Source organism: Symphalangus syndactylus, chromosome 7, assembly GCF_028878055.3.
Source record: "Symphalangus syndactylus isolate Jambi chromosome 7, NHGRI_mSymSyn1-v2.1_pri, whole genome shotgun sequence".
Classification (NCBI taxonomy): Eukaryota; Metazoa; Chordata; class Mammalia; order Primates; family Hylobatidae; genus Symphalangus; species Symphalangus syndactylus.
In genome coordinates, this window is record NC_072429.2 from 51378603 (window position 1) to 51400615 (window position 22013).

Genomic DNA, 22013 nt, shown 5'->3' on the forward strand with positions numbered 1-22013 from the left:
GTGCTTTTATGACAGTCATGTGCATATAAATGTTACTGATTCAACAAACATTTCCTCTGCAAAGCACTGTGTTAAGACATAAGGTACAAGGCACAAAGATGCACTGTTTGCAGGGGATTTTATTTTATTTTATTTTTATTTATTTATTTAGTTTTTGAGATGGAGTTTCGCTCTTGTTGCCCAGACTAGAGTGCAATGGCGCGATCTCAGCTCACCGCAACCTCTGCCTCCCAGGTTCAAGTAATTCTCCCGCCTCAGCCTCCCGAGTAGCTGGGATTGCAGGCATGCGCCACCATGTCCAGCTAATTTTGTATTTTTCGTAAAGACGGGGTTTCTCCATGTTGGTCAGGCTGGTCTCAAGCTCCCGACTTCAGGTGATCCGCCTGCCCTGGCCTCCCAAAGTGCCGGGATGACAGGTGTGAGCCACCGCGCCCCGCCTTGCAGGGGATTTTAAATCCTTGGTATAAAACAATGAAAAGTGAAAAAAGCACCTTAATTTTTTCCTTGTACTATGTGGATTGCTTCCACTGTTGAATGTATTCCTCAGTACATTACAGTTCTGTTGCACCATTTCTGCTTTGTGCTGTTTCTTTATGCCTGGTACCATACTGTTTGAAAGTTTTACAGGCATTTTATTTGGCTGCAACCACCTCTTTCAGATTTCATCTCATTACTTGCTATTTCAACACCTGATTGGGATAGATTACTACTATCTATCTGCTGAGATAAATCATTTCCTTGCTACTTATTGCACTGAAAAACAATCATCTGAAAAACAGGTAGAGGAAAATACTGCAGACAACTAAGATCAGGGAAATGAAAATTCTCTATGCCTAAAATGGAATCCTCTACCTCTCTCTAAATAGCAATGAAAAAGTGGTAATTTGAGGTATTCAAGGCAAGAGACTGGACCACATGACTTCCTGGGGTCATGTTTACTTTTAAACTCTACAAATAAACTCAAAACTCACAGTCCTAGGAAGAACTTACACCCATTTGGTTTTTTTCTTTTTCTTTCTTTTTTTTTGAGATGGAGTTTTCACTCTTGTTGCCCAGGCTGGAGTGCGATGGCACGATCTCAGCTCACAGCAACCTCCGCCTCCTGGGTTCAAGCGATTCTCCTGCTTCAGCCTCCCAAGTAGCTGGGATTACAGGCGTGCACCACTACGCCCGGCTAATTTTGTATTTTTAGTAGAGACGGGGTTTCTACATGTTGGTCAGGCTGGTCTCAAACTCCCGACCTCAGGTGATCCACCCGCCTCGGCCTCCCAAAGTGCTGGGATTACAGGCGTGAGCCACCGCGCCGGGCCAGTGTTTGGTTTCTTTTTTTTTTTTTTTTTGAGATGGAGTCTCGCTGTCGCCCAGGCTGGAGTGCAGTGGCGCGATCTCGGTGCACTGCAGGCTCCACCCCCGGGGTTCACACCATTCTCCTGCCCCAGCCTCCTGAGTAGCTGGGACTACAGGCGCCCGCCACCTCGCCCAGCTAATTTTTTGTATTTTTAGTAGAGACGCGGTTTCCCTGTGTTAGCCAGGATGTTCTCGATCTCCTGACCTCGTGATCCGCCCGCCTCAGCCTCCCAAAATGCTAGGATTACAGGCGTGAGCCACCGCGCCCGGCCTGGTTTCTTAAAATCAAGCAGTACTAACAATTTAGAAATGTAGGGCATGGGATAAAAAGTAAAAAAAACAGTTACCAAAAGTCTGTGATCATATAAAATTCATTTCGAAAAAGTATAAGCTGCACATTAAGGCAATTTTGTTATTCAGAAAGACAATATGTTTATTTAAATGTTAACTGATTCATAGTCCTTGAACTATTCTTCCGACAAAAACAGAATCCAATTTTCGTTACAATAATCTTTTTTCTTGGAAAATAGAAAACTACAATTTGAACCAATTTCAGCATAGCATAGTGATGAAGAATATGGCTTTAAACAGCCCTGGGTTCAAATCTTATTCTGCTGCTTACCAGCCCTGCCCCAGAAACATTTCCTAACTTTCTTTTTTTTTTTTTTTTTTTGAGATGGAGTCTCATTTTGTTGCCCAGGCTGGAGTGTAGTGGCGCGATCTCCCCTCACTGCAACCTCTGCCTCCTGGGTTCAAACCATTCTCGTGCCTCCCCCTCCCGAGTAGCCTGGATTACAGACGCATGCCACCAAACTTGGTTAATTTTTGTATTTTTAGTAGAGACAGGGTTTTGCCATGTTAGCCAGGCTGGTCTTGAACTCCTGACCTCAGGTGATTTGGCCTCCCAAGGTGTTGGGTTTACAGGCATGAGCCGCCGCGCCTGGCCACATTTCCTAACGTTCTTAGCCTTAGTTTTCTCATTTGTAAATGTAGCTCTTGCTTCATAGGGTTGTGAGGTTTAAGTGAGATAAACCCATAGTAAGAAAATAATTCATGGTAAAATTTAAAATTTTATACCAACTACTGTATAAGATATATTATACAGTAGTTCCCCTTATCTGCGATTTCACTTTCCACAGTTTCAGTTACCCATGGTCAACTGTAGTCCAAAAATATTAAATGGAACATTTCAGAAACAAACCCTTCATAAGTTTTAAATTGCACGCCATTCTGAGTAGCGTGATGAAATCTTGTGCCATCCCACTCTGTCCTGCCCTGAATGTGAATCATGCCTTTGTCCAGTGTATTCATGCTATATACACTGCCTGTCCTATACAATGTGATTTTATGGGAGAATACATAGTATATGTAGGGGATTTGGTACTATCTGCAGCGTCAGGCATCCACTAGGGGTTTTGGAATGTATCTCCTGCGGATAAGGGGAACTGTTATGTAAATGACATATATAAAATATATACCCATTATTATAGGCAGATTGATGGCTTCCTGAAGATGTCCATGTTCTCATTCCCAGAACTTGTGAATGCATTACATTACACAGCAAAGAATAAAGGTTGCAGATAGAATTGAGTTTTCTAATCAGCTAACCTTAAGATAGAATATCCTTGGTGGGTTGAATGTAATCACAAGGTCCTTAAAAGTGGAAGAGGGGTTCGTGCCTGTAGTCCCAGCTGCTAGGAAGATCACCCGAGCTCAGGCGTTTGAAGCTGCAATGAGATATGATTGTGATACTGCACTCCAGCCTGGGCAACACAGCAAGATCCTGTCTTTTTTGTTTTTTGAGACGGACTCTCACTCTGTCGCCAGGCTGGAGTGCAGTGGCGTGATCTTGGCTCACTGCAACCTCCACCTCCCAGGTTCAAGCAATTCTCCTGCCTCAGCCTCCCGAGTAGCTGGGACTACAGGCATGCGCCACCATGCCCAGCTAATTTTTGTATTTTTAGTAGAGACGGGGTTTCACTATGTTGGCCAGGATGTTCTCCATCTCTTGACCTTTTGATCTGCCCTCCTTGGCTTCCCAAAGTGCTGGGATTATAGGCGTGAACCACCACGCCTGGCCGATCCTGTCTCTTAAAAAAAAAAAAACAAAACACTAAAACACAAAGACGGGCATGGTGGCTCATGCTTATAATACTAGCACTTTGGGAGGCTGAGGCAGACAGATCACCTGAGGTCAGCAGTTCAAGATCAGCCTGACTAACATGGTGAAACCCCATCTCTACTAAAAATACAAAATTAGCTGGGAGTGGTGGTGCATCCCTGTAATCTCAGCTACTAGGGAGGCTGAGGCAGGACAATTGCTTGAATCCGGGAGGCAGAGGTTGCAGTGAGCTGAGATCAGGCCATTGCACTCCAGCCTGGGCAACAAGAGTGAAATTCTGTCTCAAAAAAAAAAAAAAGAAAAATAGTGGGCCAGGTGCCGTGGCTCATGCCTGTAATCCCTGCACTTTGGGAGGCCAAGGCTGATGGAACGCTTGAGCTCAGGTGTCCCAGACCAGCCTGGGCAACATGGCAAAACCCCATCTCTACAAAAATTACAAAAAAATTAGCTGGGCTTGGTGACATCCATGCCTGTAGTCCCAGCTACTCAGGAGGCTGAGGTGAGAGGATCACCTGAGCCCGAGGAGGTTGAGGCTGCAGCAAGCCATGATCAAGTCACTGCACTCCAGCCTGGGCAAAGTGGAAGAGGGAGGCAATAATAGAAGAGTCAAAGAGAGATGTGACTATGAAAGAATAGTCAGCGAGAGCAACATTGCCAGGTTTGAAGGTGGACAACAGGGCCACAGTCAAGGAATGTAGGTGGCTTCTAGAAGCTGGAAAAAGCAAAGAAATGGATTCACTCCTAGAGCCTCCAAAAGAGAAGCACAGTCCTGCCAAGTCCAGTGAAACCCATGTCAGACTTCTAACGTACAGAACTGTATAGTAATAAATTCGTGTTGTTTTAAGCCTCTGAGTTTGTGGTAATTTATTATGGCAGCAAATAGAAAACAAATTAGGGCCAGGCATGGTGGCTCACACCTGTAATCCTAGAATTTTGAGAGGCTGAGGCGGGCGCATTACCTAAGGTCAGGAGTTTGAGACCAGCCTCACCAACATGGAGAAACCCTGTCTCTACTAAAAATACAAAATTAGCCGGGCGTGGTGGCACATGCCTGTAATACCAGCCACTCAGGAGGCTGAGGCAGTAGAATCACTTGAACCTGGGAGGCGGAGGTTGCTGTGAGCTGAGATCACGCCATGCATTCCAGCCTGGGCAACAAGAACGAAACTCTGTCTCAAAAAAACAAAACAAACAAACAAGCAAAAAAAAAAAAAAAAACCCAAAAAATCTTATACACGTTTGAAGTAGAAAGCTCTGATTTGAGAAACAGAAATAATTGGAAGGAAGAAACACTGAAGGATGAGTCCAGATTGGAGACTGTGAGTTGTATACAGGGTGTCATCTTCACCATCGTGCTTTTTCTCCAGCAAAGCTCTGCAGCCCTGATATAGCCATGGAGGAGGCAGACAGCTGGATTGAACCTGGCTTAGGAAGGTTTAAGAAAAGGACAATGGAGTAAAGGAAGAGAGCCCAAGTGGGGACCGTGCCATTTACACTTCCTAGGAAAGGAGGAGGTAACAGACAGAAAGGAAAGGCCAAGCGCATGGGGGACTTGCACAGGTAGAGTGAAGTTAACAAAAACTTATTATACACAATCACACCTTACCAATATTTTACATTTTAAAGTACACTGCAAGTTTCAAAGATAGACTATTTTTAAAAATAGACTTTTTAAAAGCAGTTTTAGCTTTACAGTAAAACTGAGAAGGTACAGAAATTCCCCACTTACTCCTTGCCCCTACACATGCACAGCCTCCCCCATTATCAACATCTGCACCCAAATGGTATATTTGTTGCAATTGATGAACCTACATTGAAACATCTTTATCACCCAAAGTCCATAGTTTACAGTATGGTTCTCTCTTGGTGGTGTACATTCTATGGGTTTTAACAAGTGTATAATGATGTATCTGTTATTATAGTATCATACAGAATAGTTTCACTTTTTGTGTGTGTATATGTGAGACAGAGTCTCCCTCTGTCTCTCAAGCTCAAGTGCAGTGGCTCAATCACAGCTCACTGCAGCCTTGACCTCCTGGGCCCAAGCAATCCTCCCACCTCAGCCTCCCAAGTAGCTGGGACTACAGGTGCATGCTGCCATGCCCGGCTAATTTTTATATTCTTTGTAGAGAGGAAGTTTTGCCATGTTTCCCTGGGCTGGTCTCCAACTTCTGAGCTCAAGCAATCCACCTGCCTCAGGCTACCAAAGTGTTGGGATTATAGATGTGAGCCATCATGTCTGGCTTAGTTTTGCTATCTTAAAAATCCTGTATGTTTCACCTATTCATCCCTCCCTACCACCAACCTCTGTTCTTTTATTGTCTCCATAGCTTTGCCTTTTTCATAATGTCATGTAGTTAGAATCATACAGTATGTAGCCTTTTCAGATTGGTCCCTTTCACTTAGCAACATGCATTTAAGTTGTCCCCCTGCATCTTATCATGGCTTGCTAGTTCATTTCTTTTTAGCGCCCACAATATTTCATTGTATGGATGTACCATAGTTTATTTATCCATTCACCTAGGGTAGGACATCTTGGTTGCTGCCAATTTGGCTATTATAAATAAAGAAACTGCTATAAACGTTCATGGGTAGGTTTTTTTGCAGACAAACCATTTTTGAATACATAGTCTGAATATAGATGCAAATTTTCTCGATCAAATCCTAACAAGCCAAGTATAGCACACTGAATCAAAGTGTATATCAATATGACCAGAAGAGTTTATCCTTCAAAAACATAATAAAGCAATAAAAACTATAATATTATGTTAGGAATAAAAAGCTCTTTAAATTGATGATCTCAACAACTGTTTTGAGGAATTAAACTGTTTGATCATTTCCCTTATCTTCTCTTTGCCCCATCCATTCCTAGCCCTTAACACAGTCAGCATGATACAGTGGGTCAATAGACTCTGTAGCAATGTTGTTTGTATTTCTTTTTTGTGGTTGTTGTTGAGATGGAGTCTCACTCTGTCACCCAGGCTGGAGTGCAGTGGCATGATCTCGGCTCACTGCAACCTCCGCCTCCCAGGTTCAAGCAATTCTCGTGCCTCAGCCTCCTGAGTAGCTGGGATTACAGGCGTATGCCACCATGGCGGCTAATTTTTTTTTTTTTTTTTTTTGAGATGGAGTCTTGCTCTATGGCCCAGCCTGGAGTGCAATGGCGCGATCTCAGCTCACTGCAACCTCCGCATTGTGGGTTCAAGCAATTCTCCTGCCTCAGCCTCCCGAGTAGCTGGGACTACAAGCGTGTGCCATCACACCCGCTAATTTTTTTTGTATTTTTAGTAGAGACCGGGTTTCACCGTGTTAGCCAGGATGGTCTTGATCTCATGACCTCGTGATCCGCCTGCCTCGGCTTCCCAAAGTGCTGGGATTACAGGTGTGAGCCACCGCACCCGGCCTAATTTTTGTATTTTTAATAGAGATGGGGTTTCACCATGTTGGACAGGCTGGTCTCGAACTCCTGACCTCAGGTGATCTGCCCACCTCAGCCTCCCACAGTGCTGGGATTACAGGCATAAGCCATCGTGTCCGCTGTTTGTATTTGTTTCTGTTTGAATAATGGGGCTCTGACACTTAAAAACTGCCTGATTTGGGCAAGTTACTTAACATCTTTGTGCATCTTCTTCCCCATCTATAAAACAGGGACTTGTAATAGTACTTACTTCATGGATAGAATGAGTTTATATCTATAAACTCTTAGAATAATACCTGGAACATACATGTTTGTTAAATAAAATGTATAATAACAAACACATGTTTGTTAAATAAAATGTATAATAACAAACATACATGTTTGTTAAATAAAATGTGAATGCTGGTTCTTGAAGGGCTATATGCAATTCTGTTAAAGTTGTCTTGCTGAGTCAAACTGTCAGGTCTGTGATTTGATTTTATGCTACTTACAGGTCAAAAAGCTAGCCTGTTCCTGGTTTGTGAATGCTGGAGGAAGACAGGAGACACCTACGCCAGAGAAAAAGAACTTTATTACTCACAGTACAGACAAAAAAAAAAAGCCATGCCCATCAGAATGTTTGTATCAGTTTCTCTTGCCCCCAAGTCCCAAGTTCACAGGAGCGACATGCATGGGCCCAGACAGTGGGTTTGCATTGCAGCTGACGAACAACAATAATCTTGGGGAACCCACTGCTATTATAACAAGCAGTGGGATTGCTTTTTGTCCCAGAGGGAGATGTTACCTCATTCCTCAAGATTGCTCACTGCAAACACAACCATAGGAAACGGCTTGGATCAAGCATAGTTTGGCTGAAAGCCTGTAAGGTAGCCCTTAATGGTTCTTGCCTCCTGTAATTCCTCCAGTTGACTGTGGGCTAAGTTTATTGACTCACTTCTAACTAACTGAATACGACACAAGAGATGAGAAGTTGCTTTATTTATTTATTTTTATTTTTTTTTTTTTTTTGAGACGGAGTCTTGCTCTGTTTCCCAGGCGGGAGTGCAATGGCGCGATCTCGGCTCACTGCAAACTCCGCCTCCCGGGTTCATGCCATTCTCCTGCCTCAGCCTCCCGAGTAGCTGGGACTACAGGCGCCCGCCAACACGTCCGGCTAATTTTTTGTATTTTTAGTAGAGATGGGGTTTCACTGTGTTAGCCAGGATGGTCTCGATCTCCTGACCTCGTGATCCGCCCGCCTCGGCCTCCCAAAGTGCTGGGATTACAGGCTTGAGAAGTTGCTTTAGAGATGAGGTTATAAAGACTGTGGCTTCTGTGTTGGGCATCATCTCATCAGCTGCCATGTTGCAAGCTGCCTTATTGATGGACCTGCATGTCTAGCGAACAGTCAGTGAGGACCTGTGGCCCACCAACAGCCACATGAGTGATCATCTCAAGCCTCGAGGTGACAGCAGCTCCAGCCCACACCCTGATTGTATCTTGTGAGAGACCCTGAGCCAGAGGAACCCAGCTAAACTGCATCCAGATTCCTGACCCACAGAAACTGTCAGAAAATAAATGTTGTTTTAAGCCCCTATGTTTTAGGGTAATTTGTTATGCAGTAATAGATAATGAAAGGAGTCAGGGCTTGCATTCTCGACATTCTAAGGCCAGACAAGCAGGGACACAGAAACCCATAGATAACCATCTCCCAACAACAGGGTAAAACTAGAACCTTAGAGCTCAGCAATGCCTTCTTCCTAGAAGAGGGTCAAAAAGCTTAGGGCCCACCATCTAGGGAGGAGGCAGATACCGAGCCTGGAAACTGGAATTTAGAAGAAAGCTGGAACTGGTCTTACCAATCTTGGAGCTGGCTTTTGAAGAATTTAGCTTGCTTGAGGACATTATGCAGGTTAGGAAATGGTGGCTTCTGCTTTGTGCAGGTAGTGGGAAGCAAGGTAAAGAGGAATCCTTTTACAGTGTCAAATGCTGAAATGTCTACCCTGCATTTAGTGAACCGAATTATCTAGTTGTATATTACTTCCTGTACTGTTTGCATTCTGTTTGCCTGGAGACCTTTGTAAAGTTTTTATTTTTATATTTTTATTTTGAGACAGAGTCTCACTCTGTTGCCCAGGCTGGAGTGCAGTGGTGCGACCTCAGCTCGCTGCCACCTCCGCCCACTGGGCTCAAGCAATTCTCCTGCCTCAGCCTCTGGAGTAGTTGGGATTACAGGCGTGCGCTACCACGCCCGGCTAATTTTTGTATTTTTAGTAGAGAGGGGGTTTCACCATGTTGGCCAGGCTGGTCTCAAACCTCTGACCTCAAGTGATCCACCCGCCTCAGCCTCACAAAGTGCTGGGATTACAGGCATGAGCACCCAGCCCGGTCTGTTAAAGTTTGTAAAAGTTTGCCTTGTTTCATCTGTACTTCAGGAAATGAGTCAAATGCTTAAGCTTCAATAATAAAGGGGAAACAGTGCCCCCTGGAGGTCATAGTGGCAATGCCCCGGGACCCCAAGAGACAGGGGAAGCCAGTGTAAGCATGGGAGATGGGAGACAGCAGAGTTCTTACAAATGCTGAGAAAATATTTCATAAAACTGAAAATCTTTTTTATTTAAAGCCTTTAATAAATTGGTATAGGAATTTTAATAAATTAGTGTGGAAGTTTTCTTTCTTAACACAATAAAGAGCTTTTTGTTTTCCCCACGGAGAGTTGACTTTACACTTGAGGACTAGACAGCATGATAATGAAGAACATGGGCTTTGGAATTTGACAGGTCTTCCTTTTGTTAATAGCATGTCTTTGGGCAAGTTGGTAAATCTGTTTGCGACTATTTCTTTATCTGTAAAATGAGGATATCTTATTGGGTCACAGTGAGGATTAAATGAGATATAGCACCTGAAAGCACTCAGTATTTGAGAGCTATTATTATTATTTACTATTACTACTACTATAACATTAACAAGATAAGGATGTTCCATACAACAACAAATACTTAATATACTGTAATATGTGCTGGCAGTAGAATTTTCAGATAAGAAGTTGTTACAGAACATGTAAGTTAGAATAATTAGAGGAAAGGAGGAATTAGTGAGCAAGAAGACCCAAGGCTATTTAAGAAGATATGAGGAAAAACAGAATCCTTAAAAACTTTCTATCCAATATGTAAACTGCATTCTTACAAATACATAATTAACACCATTAGTCTATTGGACAAGTGGCCAAAGGAGATGAAAAAGCAGTTTAAAAAGTATGTTATCAGGCAGCCTACTGATTAGTTAAGAAATGTGGCCAGGCACAGTGGCTCATGCCTGTAATCCCAGCACTGTAGGAGGCCAAGGTGGTGGATCACCTGAGGTCAGGAGTTCGAGACCAGAATGACCAACATGGTGAAACCCTGTCTCTACTACAAATACAAAAATTAGCCAGGCGTGGTGGCGGGCGCCTGTAGTCCAAGCTACTCGGGAGGTTGAGGCAGGAGAATCGCTTGAACCCAGGAGGCGGAGGTTGCAGTGAGCCGAGATTGCAACATGGCACTTAAGCTTGGGCGACAAGAGGGAAACTCTGTTTAAAAAAAAAAAAAAAAAAGAAAAAGAAATGCAACGGAAAGTCTTATGTCTCATGTATCTTTTAAAGTTTCAAAATGTAATGAAAAATGAAAATAGGCCAGGCGCAGTGGCTCACGCCTGTAATCCCAGCACTTTGGCCGAGGCAGGAGGATCACCTGAGATCAGGAGTTCAAGACCAGCCTGACCAACATGGAGAAACTCTATCTCTACTAAAAATACAAAATTAGCCGGGGTGGTGGCACATGCCTGTAATTCTCGGAGGCTGAGGCAGGAGAATCGCTTGAACCCGGGAGGCGGAGGTTGCAGTGAGCCGAGATTGCGCCATTACACTCCAGCCTGGGCAACGAGTGAAACTCCATCTCAAAAACAAAAAAAAAAGAAAATAAGAAAATAATTGGTATTGGGGAAGACACAGGAAGAGGCACTGACCTTGGAACATGACACATTTGACTGCCTCTTACCAGCTGTGAGAGCCAGTGTAAGTTACCTCCCCTCTCTGTGCCTCAGTTTCCTTATCTGTATACATGAGAAAGTTTAAAAATATGTTTAAAATCCCATTTATAATAATCACAACTATAAAATACCCTGAAACAAAATTAATAAGAAATGTTAGGCCAGGCGTGGTGGCTCATCACGCCTGTAATCCCAGCACTTTGGGAGGCTGAGGCGGGTGGATCACGAGGTCAGGAGATCAAGACCATCCTGGCTAACACGGAGAAACCCCGTCTCTACTAAAAATACGAAAAATTAGCCAGGCGTGGTGGCAGGCGCCTGTAGTCCCATTTACTTGGGAGGCTGAGGCAGGAGAATGGCATGAACCTGGGAGGCAGAGCTTGCAGTGAGCGGAGATCGCGCCACTGCATTCCAGCCTGGGCAACAGAGCAAGACTCCGTCTCAAAAAAAAAAAAAAAAAAAAGAAATGTTAAAACCCATTTAAAAAGGGAAGTATCAGCCAGGCGCGGTGGCTCACACCTGTAATCCCAATATTTTGAGAGGCCGAGGCAGGTGGATCACCTGAGGTTGGGAGTTTGAGACCACACTGACCAACATGGAGAAACCCCGTCTCTACTAAAAATACAAAAATTAGCCAGGTGTGGTGGCACATGCCTGTAATCCCAGCTGCTTGGGAGGCTAAGGCAGGAGAACTGCTTGAACCCAGGAGGCAGAGGTTGCAGTGAGCCAGAGATCATGCCATTGCACTCCAGCCTGAGCAACAAGAGCGAAACTCCGTCTCAAAAAGATAAATAAAAAAGGAAGTATCTTCACATCGACCTATAAATTATATGCCATTTTTATTAAAATCCAAATGGCAATTTTTTAAAGTTGATTCTCTAGTTTATTTGGAAGACAAATGTTTGAAAATAGCCAGCCAGTCACAGTGGCTCACGCTGTAATTCCAGCACTTTGGGAGGCCAAGGCAGGTGGATCACGAGGTCAGGAGATAGAGACCACCCTGGCTAACACGGTAAAACCCCGTCTCTACTAAAAATACAAAAAATTAGCCAGGTATGGTGGTGGGCCCCTGTAGTCCCAGCCACTTGGGAGGCTGACGCAGGAGAATGGTGTGAACTTGGGGGGTGGAACTTGCAGTGAGCCAAGATCACGCCACTGCACTCCAGCCTGGGCGACCAAGTGAGACTCCATCTCAAAAAAAAAAAAAAAAAAGAAAAGAAAGAAAATAGCCAAGAAAGTTTGAAAAACAACTGTGATAAAATAAGACTTGACCTATGAGATATTAAAAAGAACTATGAAACTACATTGTAAGCAGGGCAGAACGGTACTGACCAGGAAAAGATAAGTGGAGCGGTGGGGTGGAACAGAATCCACAAAATAACTCAAGTTCATACATTTAAGATTTCATACATGTTCAAAGTAGCACTTTAGATCAGTGAGGAAAGACTGCCTTATTTAATAAACAGCACCAGGATAACTGGCTATGATGTTTTCTGGCTCTGAGTGCCAATTCAATTAAATGAAACACTTACCTAGTTCTTACTACATTAAAAGTGCTATGCTAAGCACAGGAAGTTAGAAAGATAAACAATGTGATCCCTACTCAAGATACCTATAGTTTAGCGGAAGGTATATATTTGTATACAAGCAAATATAATACAAGGCAGGATATGATGAATCCAAAAAGCTATGGGAACACTAATTTTGGGAATGACTAATTATCAGTGAAAATGTGGGGAGGTCATCCACTCAATTCATCCCAGACACTACGTCAAGGTTCTGGATGTATTGATGGCCAGTGTCTGTCCAGCCTGGTCCTCTAAACACTTATCTGTTATAGGGATCAAGGAGGAGTGGCTGAAGCCATAGTAACTGGCTGTTTGACAATTCAAGGATCTTGGCTCCTAACCCTCTTTCATCTCAAAGTAACTAATGTGTCTCTGTAAAATGCCTCCTAGTTTAAGGCCTGATCCAATAAACACACCCAGAATTACCCAAGCTAAATTTTTAATCCACTGTGTCAAACACAAAGAAATGATAAATGCTTTAGGTGATAGATACTCCATTTACTGTGATGTGGTTATTACACATTGGATACTGTGGCTCAGAAAAGTTAGGCCGGGCACGGTGGCTCATGCTTGTAATCCCAGCACTTTGGGAGGCCGAGGCGGGCGGATCACGAGGTCAGGAGATCGAGACCACGGTGAAACCCCGTCTCCACTAAAAAAGACAAAAAATTAGCCGGGCGTGGTGGCGGGCGCCTGTAGTCCCAGCTACTCGGAGAGGCTGAGGCAGGAGAATGGCGTGAACCCGGGAGGCGGAGCTTGCAGTGAGCCGAGATTGCGCCACTGCACTCCAGCCTGGGCGACAGAGCGAGACTCTGTCTCAAAACAAAAAAAAAACAAAAACAAAACAAAACAAAAAAAAACAGAAAAGTTAAATGATTTCTCTAGTGTCATAGAGCTGGCAAGTGGTAGAATCAGTATTAAGCCTAGAACGTATGAGCACAGATTCAATGGGAGACAAAAACGCCATTTTCTGTAAATATACACTGGCTTTGAATCATCAAATCAGTAAATAATTCAAAATGGTTAACATTAGATGGATATTTTTAAATCATTTTATTTTGTAATAATATTCATACACTACACCCCACTGAAGAAATAAAGCCAAAAAACCCAGTGATGTAATTCTAGTTCCCGCAGGTAGCAAGACTCTCTACTCCATTGGCAACAGTGGCCAACTACAGCCAATCAAAGTCGTTCTTGGTGAAGACAGACACTGGGTTGAAGAATACATGTGTTATTTGGTCATGGCTCCTTCTATATATCCTCAAAGTGGAAACAAACTTGGTTTTTACTGATGCTACCTTCATTTCAACTATTTTTAGTTTTCTAATTTCTGAAGTGAAGGCTGAGGTTAGCAAACTGAAGCATCATCTTAATGGTTTCTAAAAATGTCTGAGAAACTGTGTGCTATTTTTAGATTCTGTTAACTTAATAACAGTTGTCAAATCACAGTAAGCAGGCCAAGCACCTGAGAAGACTGGATGATAAATTAAAACACTAAGTATGGCCGGGCGTGGTGGCTCATGCCTGTAATCCCAGCACTTTGGGAGGCCGAGATGGGTGGATTGCCTGAGATAAGGAGTTCGAGACCAGCCTGGCCAACATGGTGAAACCCTGTCTCTACTAAAAATACAAAAATTAGCTGGACATGGTCGTGTGCACCTGTAATCCCAGCTACTTGGGAGGCTGGGGCAGGAGAATTGCTTGAACCCACGAGGCAGAGGTTGCAGTGAGCTGTGATCACACCATTGCACTCTAGCCTGGGTGACAAGAGCAAAGCTCCATCTCCAAACAAACAAACAAAAAACACTAAGCACAAGCTTTCTTATTAATGTGCAATAAGCATTCTTATTAAACAACGTGCAATATGTGTGCCAAGTAGGAAGTTTTATGGTTCACTGGACTGGACTGTATGCCAGATACTTCAAAGAACATTCCAATTCCAAAGTGATAATCTGACTTGCTGAAGTTTAAAGTTAAGCCTCAAACACCATGGTTAGTCCTTTTTTTTTAATTTAAGAATTTTTGTTATTTATAATAGTATTGAGACTTTAACAGGACAATTAATTCAGTTTCTATGAGTCAATGACATACATTTTCTAAAGAGAGTGAAAGTAAAAAGGAGGGAAAAAAAGCAGTGTCCTGGATTAAAAGAGAACTAAAAGATCTAACAACCAAATGCATTGTGTGGACCTTAGTTAGATCCTGATTCAAACGAACCAACTGTAAAAATATATTTTTGACATAATCAGGGATATCTGGTTATGGAATTGATATTAGATATCACCAATAAATTATTAGTTTCATGAACATGCCTTTGTAGTATGTAAGAAAATGTTAATCTTAGAGATGGATCCTTGATTAATGAAGGAACAAAATTACATAATATTTAGGATTTGCTTTAAAATACTACAGCAAAGAAAAAAAAGCCAGGTGATGTGAATATTGGCAAACAAGAATTATTGAATCAAAGTCATGGATGTTTATTGTGCTATTCTCTTATGTTAAGTTTGACTTTTTCAAAATGAAAAGTTTTTAACAAAATATTCAAAACATTCAAATAAGGGGAGGGAATTATGGTTATAACACTAGACCTTCCAGACTTATAAGGTGGCTATGGTGGTCACCATGAACTGTGTAAACAATTCTTTTTTTTTCTTTTTTTGAGACGGAGTCTCACTTTGTCGCCCAGGCTAGAGTGCAGTGGCGTGATCTCAGCTCACTGCAACCTCCGCCTCCCAGGTTCAAGTGATTCTCCTGCCTCAGCTTCCTGAGTAGCTGGGACTACAGGTGCATGTCACCACACAAGTTAATTTTTGCATTTTTAGTAAAGATGGGGTTTCACCATGTTGGCCAGGCTGGTCTTGAACTCCTGACCTCAAGTGATCCACCCACCTCAACCTCCCAAAATTCTGGGATTACAGGCGTGAGCCACCACACCTGGCTCCTGCTTCCACTCTTGACCCTCTCTAGTCATTCTCTACCTACTAGCTACAGCTGCATTTTAAGACCATAAATCCAGTCATCTCACTCTTTTCTTTTCTCTTTTTTTTTTTTTTTTGAGATGGAGTTTCACTCTTATTGCCTAGGCTGGAGTGCAATGGCACGATCTCAGCTCACTGCAACCTCCGCCTCCTGGGTTCAGGTGATCCTCCCGCCTCGGGCTCCCAAGTAGCTGGGATTACAGGCATGCGCGACCATGCTTGGCTAATTTTGTATTTTTTAGTAGAGACAGGGTTTCACCATGTTGGTCAAGCTGGTTTTGAACTCCCGACCTCAAGTAACCCACCCACCTCAGCCTCCCAAAGTGCTGGGATTACAGGTGTGGGCCACTGCACCTGGCCTCACTCTTTTCCTAAAACCCTTCAATGGATTCCCATCCCTAGAACACAACCCAAAGCTCTCCTGTGGCCCCCTGGGAACTAGCCCCTGTCTTTCGGACACCACCTGGTTGCATGTGCTCCAGCCTCGTGGCTTCTTTCAGAGCTTAGTGGCCAAGGTCTGCCCTGGTCCATGACCTTCCGAGAGCCGGTTGGGATGTTACTCTTGGCACATCCTTCCCCACTTATTTTTTCCCTTATAGAGTCCAGCTTTCTATCCTCTCAGCAATTTATTTGTTTCATGTCTCCACTCTTCTGAAATTTCCATGTGTATTTTGTTTACCACTGTACAGCCAACAATATTCAATATTTATCTAATCAGTTAAGAAACATTTCTCTTCAAGCTTCCGGTCCCATAAGTATCAGGTGAATATTGAAATGTAGTTTTGAAATGTTAAAAACAGGGAATTTGGTGACTACTATCCAAAAAATTGGCCTAAACTTCTGAGGAATTAGTGTTGAGAGAACAGAAGAGGCATTTTCAGAGAAGAAATATCAGAGGGCAGCAAGTGATGATTGCACTGCAGTGCAAAAGCTTACAAAAGGGGAGATGGCAACGCCACTGTGATTCTCAGTCTGTTTGAATTCATTAACCTCTATGTCCTTGTGATGCCCTTTCTGCTCAGTCAGTGCCCAGACTTCTGTCTTAATTCTCTGCTGTGTAGTGAAGCACAGCCCTCACTTACAGGAAGGATCAGGGGACAGGATCCAGATGACTGGCCTGGACCTCTCACTCCCACGCCAGGGAAACAAAGTTGGTAGGAGACATGCCAAAGTGTACATATCGCAATCACAGGGAGGTTTTAATGAACTTATCTAAAAATTGAGAGCTCAAACATACAAAATATGAACAAGACAGTTAACAAATTTGAGCTATTGGATTTATATAAAACTGTACATTCATATTATTATTTTAAAAATTTGACACTGCATGGTGCTTATGATGCAACAGGCACTGGTTGTAAGTGCTTTACACTTAACTCATTTAAAGAACTGAAGAGTGCACATTCTTTCTTATATTATACAGAACATTTATAAAAGTGGTCATGTACTGGGTCAAAAAGCAAGTCTCAATAGATACCAAAAAATCAGTATCTATAGATCTTATCATATGTAGTAAAAGGACAAAAACACATTAGAAAGCAGGTTCCTTGACAAAGGAAAAAACAGGGAGAACAGGAGATGGGTGAAGAGGTGAAGTTTTAGCTCTACCTAAAATGCTTTAGAAGGAAGGAAAGAAGGAAGGAGAGGAAGGAAGGAGGGAGAGAGAGGAGAGGAGGGGAGGGGAGGGAAGAGGAGAGGAGAGGGAAGAAGGGAAGAAAAGAGAAGAAAAATCCAAATTGAAGGATATTCTGCAAAAGTAACTGGCCTGGGCCAGGCGTGGTGGCTCACGCCTGTAATCCCAGCACTCAGGGAGGCCGAGGTGGGCTGTTTGTGTGAGCTCAGGAGGTCAAGACCACCCCTGGGCAACACAGTGAAACCCTGTCTCTACTAAAACACAAAAAATTAGCCAGGTGTGGTGGCAGGCACCTGTAGTCCCAGCTACTAGGGAGGTTGAGGCAGGAGAATCGCTTGAACCGGGGAGGCGGTGGTTGCAGGGAGCCAAGATTGCACCACTGCATTCCAGCCTGGGCAACAGACTGAGACTCCATCTCAAAAAGGAAAAAAAAAGAAAAAAACTGGCCTGTATTTTTATAAAATGTCAATGTCAGGAAAGATAAAGCCAGACTGAGGAAGTGTTCAGAGTGAAGGAGACTAAAGATACACAACAGAGTGCAATGCATGATCCAGGATTTTCTTTTACTATAAATGAGATAGACATAATCCAGAAATAATTTTATTACATTATTAGGACAACTGGTGAAATCTGAATAAGGTATGTAGATTAAAGTATTGTATCAATGTTAGTTTCCTAGATTTTTATAATTGTTCTGTGGTTGTGTAAGAGAATGTCCTTATTTTTAGAAAATAAGAACTAGAGTATTTAGGAGGAAACAGTCATCATGTATGCAAATTTCTCCTAAATGGTTCAGAAAAATATAACCAGCATATGTAATATCGAGAGACAAGGATAAAGCAAATGTGGGAAAATATTAACATTTGGGAAACTGTGGAAGGTATATGGGAATTCTTTGTAATATAAAGAATTTTTTTCTTTTTTTTTTTGTTTTTTTGAGGCAGGGTACTCCTCTGTCACCCAGGCTTCAGCCCCAACTCCCCTGGGCTCAGGCTATCCTCTTGCCTCAGCTTCCCGAGTAGCTAGGACTACAGGCATGCACCACCATGGTTGGCTAATTTTTTTTTTTAGTTTGTTTTCAGTAGAGATGAGGTCTCACTACGTTGCCCAGGCAAGTCTCGAACTGCTGGGTTCAAGTAATTTACCCACCTTGGCCTCCCAAAGTGCTGGGATTACAGGCATGAGCCATCACACCTGGCCAATTTTTCTAAAAGTCTGAAATTAAGTCAAAATTTTGAAAAAGTTATAGCAATTATGGCAATCTCAATTATGGGTAAATGTGTGTCACATTATCTTCTTTACATTTTAAGTATTTCATAATTTCAAAAAAAAAATCAAGCAGAGAAAGTTGTTTATAAGAGGAAACCTCAGAAGAGATGAGGCAGTCGTCAGCTAGTAGAAGGCTCCCTTTCAGGAAACTGAAACCGGGTGCCAGGTGGCTGCAGAGGGGGTGAGAGCTTAGCCCCCACCTCTCTACTGGAGCCTAGTGACCCCATGCAGATAACAACCTGCCCAACTCTTCAGCCCTGACCTGGCATCCTGTTTATCTATAACTCACAGTTCTTCTTTGACAGGATAGATTAATAAACATTAAAACACATCTAAAATTTATTTACCTATTGTTCATGCAGTTATGCTAGTGTTGTTCAGTCAGCATTTGTAAGACATTCATTGTAAACAAAGCACTGAATTAGACAGAATAGATGAACAGAAAGATAAACAAGACCTGGCCAAATGTTGCCCCAAATCCATACCTGATGGAGACAGGAAGGGCCTTTACTGCTTGTGTCAGTGGTGATACTATTCACTTTCATTTTTTTTTCTGCCACATTTCATTTTCATACCAATTCTGGTTAGTGGGTTTCATTTATTCTCATTTTACAGATGAGAAAGACCAGAGATGTTAGCTTGCCCAAAATTACTCAAATACTAAATGACAAAGCTAAGAGTATCATGTCCGAGGTAACAGGTCTGACTCCAGAGTTCATGTTCTCTCCTTAACATCCTAGTTTGTAAGTCACAAAAACAAGAATACAGCAAAATTTCACTTACTCAACACTCCTGGGGATGAGTCATGCTGGACAGATGAGTAAGTGAAAGGCTATCCTCTGAGAAATATTGTTCAAAACCTTCCAAGGTTAGAGCACAGAAGACTCCAGAAGCCTTTGGATAGTCTTTTCCTCCCTGTGGTTCTTTTCCTCTTGGGCTTCTGGGATTTCACACCCGGCACATCTCGTCTCTTGGAGACACATCCTCCCTGGAAGCTCCAGCAGAAGATGGCCAAAGACCCCTTTTGCCTTTTCTGCTTCCCCAAAGCACAAATGAGAGACTGACAATTCAGAAATAATTCTAATACCTACAAAATGAGAACAAAACAGGAAATACTTAAAAGCAGTCAGGTTTTCAAAGCACAGCTTTCTGATACTCACCCAGTCCTCTATCTTAAAACACTACCCCTTGGTTCTAGAGGGTGTGATGGCTATGCAGGTCTGTTTCTCATTTGTCAGCATTTTGCTATCTCCTGGACAAGCAGCTTTCAGTATTTATCTTGTCTGTAGTCCTAGAAATGGGTCTAATGATTCATTCTACTTCCATACGTAACCTCCCTGAATTTTAGTTTTTCATCTGTATAAAAAGGGAATAAAAATATCTAACTCATAAAGACAAATGGGGAAACCATGTACGCATATCACACAGTAAGCACTCCTATTAGTTGCCCAAGTCCAAACAGCTGGTAAGAGCTGGGACTCCATCTAGCCAGATTGGCTCCAGAATCAGTGTTTCTAATCACCTGTGGTGAAAGTCAACCACCCACACCTGCACTCCACTCAGTTTGCCTTTCTAGTTCATCTCTATCCCCAACCAGGGCCCACAAGCTGATACCACAGCAAGAACAGAATTGAGGGAACAGAAAGAGCCTATGAATCTATCCTATCATATACAGAGGGTATAATTTATGACTAAAGATGCAGCTACTTTATAATCTTCTGTACAGTTTGAATTCTTAAGAGTAGACATGTAATACTTCCATAAGCAATAAAAAACATATAAATTCATTTTAGGATAAAAAATTACCAAGCCTAGGAACTTTGGAAAGGAAGGGATTGCATATAGGAGTTTTCATTTGATGTTTAATGTCAGTTAAATTACTATAAACTTATCAGTAAATAGTATTTTCCTGTATCATTATGACAGTGGCTAAGAATAAGGGTTAAGAATAGACATGGGTTGAATTCCAGCAACACTACCTTACACTACCTAACTAGCTGTTTGAACTACCTAACTTTTCTGAGTGTGTTCTCACCTATAAATGGGAATAATACCTATCGTATAGGGGCATTGTTAGGCTTAAGACAGTATAAATGAGGTGCTTGGTATGGTGCCAGATTCATCACAAGCACTCAATATTTTTCTTTCTACAATATCACTTCTATGGCTGAAGAATATCCCATCTCATGGGGATGTGCCATGATTCATTTACCCAGTCCCACACTATTATTGATCATCTTGTCAATAATATAAACAATAGCAAATTTTTTTCACACATTTCTGTTTATTTCTTTAGGGTGAAACCCTGTGAGATGTAGATCAAAGGATACGAGCATTGTAAACTTTTGACACACATTATCTACCAAACATAGTTTTACTAAGTTAAACCTTCTCTATATTAAAGGTATTTATTCAGCTCTTACCAATGCTGTATATTATTTTAAAGATCTATGCTAATTTTATAGGCCAAAAAACCACAAACAACTCATACTGTTATGTACACATTTATTAGACATTTCAGTTTCTTCTTTTGTTATGTTATAAAGCTTTCGGGCCCCTTAAGTATGACTTGGCACAAAAAGAGAAAAACAATTTGAGTATGTAAAATTTTTAATGTAGTGTATTACGGAGGTGGCATTTCTAGTCATTTATGAGAAGATGAATTTTTCCAATGGGTTTTTTTTTTTTTTTTTTGAGACGAAGTCTTGCTTTGTTACCTAGGCTGGAGTGCAACGGCACAATCTCAGCTCACTGCAACCTCCGCCTCCCAGGTTCAAGTGATTCTCTTGCCTCAGCCTCCCGAGTAGCTGGGATTACAGGTGTGCACCACTGCGCCTGGCTAATTTTCGTATTTTTAGTAAAGATGGAGTTTCACCATGTTGGCCAGGCTGGTTTCGAACTCCTGACCTCAGATGATCCGCCTGCCTTGGCCTCCTAAAGTGCTGGGATTACAGGTGTGAGCTACCGTGCCGGCCTTTCCAGTGGTTTTTGAAGTGCTCCCGGCAGCCTCCCATGAGGGAAAGTGTGGGAATGGGGGTAGGGGGTGCTGGCTGGTTGGGATAACTCTCATTCTTCCTCACTTCAACTACGTTAATCTGTTCTACATACTGAATTTATTGGTAAGCTTTGATCTGAAGGGTTCCATACCTGAAAACAAAAACAAAAACACATTTAATGCAAGGTTTGGAAATAACTGGCATTTTTCAATCAATAAATACATACACAAAATGAGCTGAATGTCTTTTACATCATATACAAAAATACATTTCAACTGGATTTAAACATTAAATGGAAAAAAGGCCACAGGAATGACAACATAAGGAAGCATTAACTGATCTTGGGGATAAAGAGGACCTTTTCCAACACACTGATAAAAGCAAAAACTGTAACAAGAGGCACTATTGTCTATATTGGTTTTTCCTAAAGTGTGCGCCTCTGATACAGGTTCAAAATGGTTTCATAGCCATAGAAGTGTGAAAATGCTACATATCAATAATTGTGCAGAGTGGGCCAGGCGAGGTGGCTCATGCCTGTAATCCCAGCACTTAGGGAGGCCGAGGCAGGTGGATCATTTGACGTCAAGAGTTTGAGACCAGCCTGGCCAACATGGTGAAACTCGTTGTCTACAAAAACTACAAAAATTAGCCAGGTGTTGTAGCAGGTGCCT

At 42.4% G+C, this 22013-nt stretch overlaps 1 pseudogene; it reads right to left on the reverse strand.

The window, feature by feature from the left end:
• Positions 1-101: 101 nt before the first annotated feature.
• Positions 102-21459, reverse strand: LOC134737078 (putative uncharacterized protein C8orf44; annotated as a pseudogene).
• Between the last annotated feature and the right edge of the window lie 554 nt (positions 21460-22013).